Below are 5,928 nucleotides of genomic sequence, written 5' to 3'. Positions count from 1 at the left end.
ATATACACCCAAAAACATCTATTCTTTCTTGGCCCTGATTTCCCCACTTGTTTCACACATACAGGTTCTGGCCGGCCTGATCTCATATTCACCAACAGACACGGCAGCAACTTGCAACACTTCATTTCACCAGGGCCCATTACGGGCTCTGATCATATTCCCTTAATTCTCACAGTCTCCACAAATCCTATTCTCATCCCCAGCACTCCTCAATTCTCATACCATAGGGCAAACTGGGACATGTTCAAACAACACATTGATGACACTGATCTCACTTATGAATACAATGACAAACATCACACTGACATCGACACACAAGCACGCAACATACAAGACACCATCATTCATGCAGCAAACATCTCCATCCCTAAAACAGCACACAAACCACATTTCACTTTCACCCCCTCCATTCGCTCCAAACGCCTCTTAGCTTGCTATCACACTAGATTCTTACAAAACATACATCGTCATGGACAAATACTATGGGACCTAACAGCATTAAAAAACCATATCCTTAACAGCCTAGATGAAGACCACACAAAACATTGGAAACACCTTATAGAACAAGCAGAACAATACAGAAAACTGACACCTCAAGAATTCTGGAAACGAATCAAACGATTACAAGGATCAACTCACACACCGTTTAAATACCTTCTAAATAATAACAACAAAATCACTGATCCTGAAGCAGTTCTCAACATTTTTAAACACCACTGGGAACAAATCTTTCACCCACATCCTCCTGAACCATTTGCACGCCCCAACATTGAAATAGTCGAAGACTGGATACACCAAAATAGACAAGCAACTACACCAGACGACCTCATTCGCCTTGAAAATCTCAATTCAAACACTGAACTACAGACTCCCCTAACTCTAGCTGATGTCAAGACAGCTCTCATGGGCACTCGTCGTAGAGCCCCTGGTGCGTCTGGCATTGGACATATCCTTCTTAGACAACTCCCTGCTTCTATCATTACTGCTATCACTAACCTATTCAACGCCTCCCTTGCCTCTGGGTACTTTCCACTCAACTTTAAGTCTGCCACAGCCGTTCTTATTCCAAAACCTGGGAAACCCCACACTGACCCAAAGAACTATAGACCCATCAGCCTTCTAGAGACACTTGGCAAAGTCTTTGAAAGGCTGATCAACCAGAGACTTAGAACGCACCTTGAACACAATGACTTACTCACTAACAAACAGTTTGGATTTCGGCCTCACCGGTCCACTCACGACGCCTTAAACATCATGACTAACTACCTCAGTATCAATCAGCACCAAAGACTTAAGACTGCACTCATCACTAAGGACGTTGAGAAGGCCTTTGACACTGTTTGGCATGACGGCTTAAAATTCAAACTATGCAACAACTTTAATCTTCCTCTCATCACCACCAAACTTCTTTCGAACTACTTAGACAATAGGACAATGAGAATTAAGTTCCTCCAACAACACTCTGACTACTTCAACTTAAACGCCGGTGTTCCCCAAGGTTCTGTTCTTGCCCCAACACTCTACATCCTATACATAAACGACATTCCTGACCCTGTTCATCACACTTCATTAACCATATGTTATGCTGATGATGTCTCTCACCTTGTCACCAGCAACACCATTGATACACTAACAAACAGAGCACAAACAGAACTTGATGTTGTCACTGAGTGGGAGTACAAATGGCGTATAAAAACCAACTCCAGCAAATCTAAAATCACCTACTTTTTCTGTAAAAGAACTATTCGCCCAATTCCTCTCAAACTCTATTCATACACTCAAAATCCTACTTATATCTCTGTATCTCCCTCCTCCACAGTCCTGGGACTCACATTTGATCGACAACTACTCTTTCACACACACATAACACAGAAACATGCAATAGCTCTTCAAGCCATGAAGAAACTATACAGACTTAGATTTGCAAAACCTGACACAAAAATGCACCTTTACAAAGCACTTATTAGACCTCTCCTAACATACGCTCCACTAGCTCTTTCTCTATCTGCACGCACTAACAAAATAAAACTTCAAAGAATACAGAATAGAGCACTAAGATGGGTACTCAACACCCGATGGCAAGAGTTAAATACCAGTCAAAGTCTCCATGAAAGTACTAACATTCCTGCCCTAAATACCTACTGGAAAACTCTATCAGACAAACAAATCGATAGACTACTCACTCATCATGAACAACACATTGATTTTCTCCTACACACTCTCAGACTACCACGAAACAATCATGACCTCTTCTCTACCATCCATGATCCTCTTCCTAACTCTGTATTTCGTTAAACTTTAGCTCTCAACACCCAGCATCCACTATCATTACATATTCAGCTCTCAACAACCAGCACAAACAATCCGTAAAAAAGTTCAGCCCTGACGCTCTTGAGCCAATCACTGTGATGTTGTGAGTTTGTGATGTCCCGATGTTGTCACTGAAAACACCCGACTGAGTCCCTGCCTCGAAAGCCGCAACCTAACGACACGCAGCTGGGTTTAGCCCTGGCACTTTTTCTCTTACAAATCTTCTTCCTCTCACCCCCCCTTATCTTCTTCTGTCCCCACTTCCAAACTCGCCCCTATGGGCATCTTCTCCTGTATTATTCTGATTCTGATTCCGAAATTTTATTATTATTCACACAACTTCAACACCATGACTGGACGCGGCAAGGGAGGCAAGGGACTCGGAAAGGGTGGCGCCAAGCGTCATCGTAAGGTGCTACGTGACAACATCCAGGGCATCACCAAGCCCGCTATTCGTCGCTTAGCTCGTCGTGGCGGCGTGAAGCGTATTTCGGGTCTCATCTACGAAGAGACCCGTGGCGTCCTGAAGGTGTTCCTCGAGAACGTCATCCGTGATGCTGTAACCTACACGGAACACGCCAAGAGGAAGACCGTCACTGCCATGGACGTGGTGTACGCTCTGAAGCGCCAGGGTCGTACCCTCTACGGATTCGGCGGATAAGAGCTTGGCTAATCCATCGATTCCACCCACCACCACCTCAAAACGGGACCTAATTAGGTCCCTATACTTTTTTACTGAAGGGCTTAATAGACGATAACATAAATTGTTTTGATATCAGCTAGCACATTGGGTCTTATGAAATCTATTTTTTATCCTCGCATGCTTAAAGGGACTCTGATTGGGGAGGGAGGGGTGGGGGGGGGGGGAAGGTTTGTTCCGTTATATACTAGCAGAGCAGGATCATTGGTGGTGGTGGGGGGGGGGGGGGGGTGAGGGAGAGAGAGAGAGAGAGAGATCTTTCCCAACTCTTCCTTTTTACATGAGTGAGCTACCCGTTTTATTCATTTTATCCTTCTCAGAGCTGTTTTGATAGTATCCAAATGATGGTAAATGAAAAGGGAGGACACGAATATCTACCCAGAATTCAGGACTGGCAATCGATATGCATGTTTGAGTGCGAATCTTTTTCTCTCTCAACTTAGGTATACGTTTATGTCGTACCTAAAAGCGAGAACCACACTATTGGGACAAGTATGCAAGGCCCAATTTTCCTAACAAGCACAGTTAATTTTGTTATTTTCGAACATTTCTTTCCAAATTGGTTTATCCAATTAACAGTATTATATTAAGATCATGAATTGCTGGGTTAGGTTAGGTTAGGTTAGCTTAGCTTAGGTTAGGTTAGGTTAGCTTAGCTTAGCTTGGGTTAGCTTAGGTTAGGTTAGGTTAGCTTAGCTTGGGTTAGCATAGGTTAGGTTAGGTTTGATTACATTTCTATGTTAGATTTAACTCAAATTCAAAACAATTGCAGTCATTCGGCTTGTTAGTCAACTTGCCTCTAATAGGGGCAATTTGTCTAACAAGACTATTTAGTTTTGTGTGCATATATATATATATATATATATATATATATATATATATATATATATATATATATATTATAGCTTCAAGACTCCGAACCAATATAGAAGCATCAAGAGGAAGTGCTTGTGTTATGGGCCAATAGGCCTTCTGCAGTTACTTCCATTCTTATGTTTTTATTCCCATTGGTTCGTGTTTTATCTTGTGTAAATGTCAATCACCTCACCCAAAACTTTGGTACCATATCACCTCACCCATGTATATGTGTATATATATATATATATATATATATATATATATATATATATATATATATATATATATATATATATATAATATACAGAGTAAATCTACCCCAAAAGTAATGATTTATTTGTCTACAAAACTAAACTCTTTTTGGAATCATATGAGGCCCCTCCACTGAGGGGGGAGGCCTGGATGTTTATTGTCATGTGTATTCATGCTGCTTGCATGTCGTCGTTTATTTTGCCTTTGTTGTTTTCTTGACAGCTTTCTTTGCCTTGGGTGGTTTGGGAGATTTTGAAGCTCTCTTTATTTTGGGCTTTTTGTTCCCAACAACAAGCTGCTGCTGCTGCTGCTGCTGCTTCTTTTTCAAGGCTGTAGGTGGTTTGTTGCTTGTGGCGGCTTTCTTGGGAGTTACCACGGCCTTCTTTGCTGCTGTAGATGGTTTCTTGGTTGTGGTGGCTTTCTTGGGAGTTAGAACGGCCCTCTTCTCTGCTACGGCCAGCTTGAATGATCCACTAGCTCCACTTCCCTTGGTCTGAACAAGAATGCCGTCAGCCACTGCTTTCTTGAGAAATCTTCGGATGTAAATGGCGATCTTGGCAGCCTCGACTTTGTTGTTGGCAACAACGTACTTCTTGATTGCTTGTAGAGACGAGCCCTTACGGTCTTTGAGTGCTGCGACCGCGGCTAGAACCATTTGACTAGTTTTCGGGTGAGCAACCTGGACGCGAGGTTTCCTGGTGGTGGCCACCACAGCAGCAGCAGCCGCAGCCTTCTTGGTAGGCTTTGCTTCTACCATGATGATGATGAGATAACCAAGGTGATGAGAGACGCTCAGACAGTCACGGGGGAATGATGCTGCCGCCGCTTGAGCCGAACCTATTTATGTGCCGGCACGGTACAGAAGCTGCAACCTGGCAACTCGTCCACCAATCACGACGGTTGGTTTTACGGCTCCGAAACCTGGATCCCATATCTTCTCTAAAATAGAAGCATTTGTTCATGTTCTTTGTAAAAGTATCATAAAGCAGGACAGATGAGACAAATATCATAAAAACTGAAGAGCAGATGAGCACACACATGTATGTATTACAAAAGAAAATCCACAAATTCATTAGAAATTGGCAGGGTAGGCTGAGGAAGTAGGTAGATGTAAAATGTCTGTAAATGGCGAAAGAACATAAACCCAAGACTGAATAAACGATGTTAAATATCCATGCCAAGGAGACAAAAATATGTTAGGATACAATTACCATTAAGACACCACAAGAAGGTCCGTATCCTGCCGTGATGACTAAAAAGAGTTGGTTATTAGCCACAATGTGTAGGCAGTCTCATGCCAACGGCCATACCACGTTGAGAACACCGCTTCTCGTCCGATCAGCGAAGTTAAGCAACGTTGGGTTTGGTTAGTACTTGGATGGGTGACCGCCTGGGAACACCAAATGCTGTTGGCAATAATGTTTTTTGTTTTGTTTTGTTTTGTTTCGTTTGTTTTTGTTTGAATGGCTGGCTGGCTGGCTGGCTGGCTCCACGGGAAATTCACGGAGTTGTGTGGAATAAGGCCTGGTAAAATGAATTAATATGTATGTCATGTTTAAAACAAACTCGCTTAATATAGTGTGTGAGGCTTTATACAAAAACAAACAACCAAAACAAAACAAAATATATATATATATATATATATATATATATATATATATATATATATATATATATATATATATATATATATATATATATATATATATATAGCTTAATCCGGGTTTGAACTCGCAACTCCAAGAATACGCATCACTTATATACACTTTACCACTGGACCACTGCAGGACACTTGATGCTGAGGTATC

The 5,928-nt window shown here is 42.0% G+C and overlaps 1 non-coding gene across 1 annotated transcript; it reads left to right on the top strand.

The window, feature by feature from the left end:
• Positions 1–5,416: 5,416 nt before the first annotated feature.
• Positions 5,417–5,535, top strand: LOC138360355 (5S ribosomal RNA). Its single transcript, XR_011226304.1, has one exon. It is a non-coding gene; the product is annotated as a 5S ribosomal RNA (ribosomal RNA).
• Positions 5,536–5,928: the final 393 nt, after the last annotated feature.

This window comes from Procambarus clarkii, unplaced genomic scaffold (assembly GCF_040958095.1).
Source record: "Procambarus clarkii isolate CNS0578487 unplaced genomic scaffold, FALCON_Pclarkii_2.0 HiC_scaffold_109, whole genome shotgun sequence".
Classification (NCBI taxonomy): Eukaryota; Metazoa; Arthropoda; class Malacostraca; order Decapoda; family Cambaridae; genus Procambarus; species Procambarus clarkii.
The sequence above is the reverse complement of the archived record's forward strand: the minus strand, read 5'-3'. Positions and strand labels throughout refer to the sequence as shown.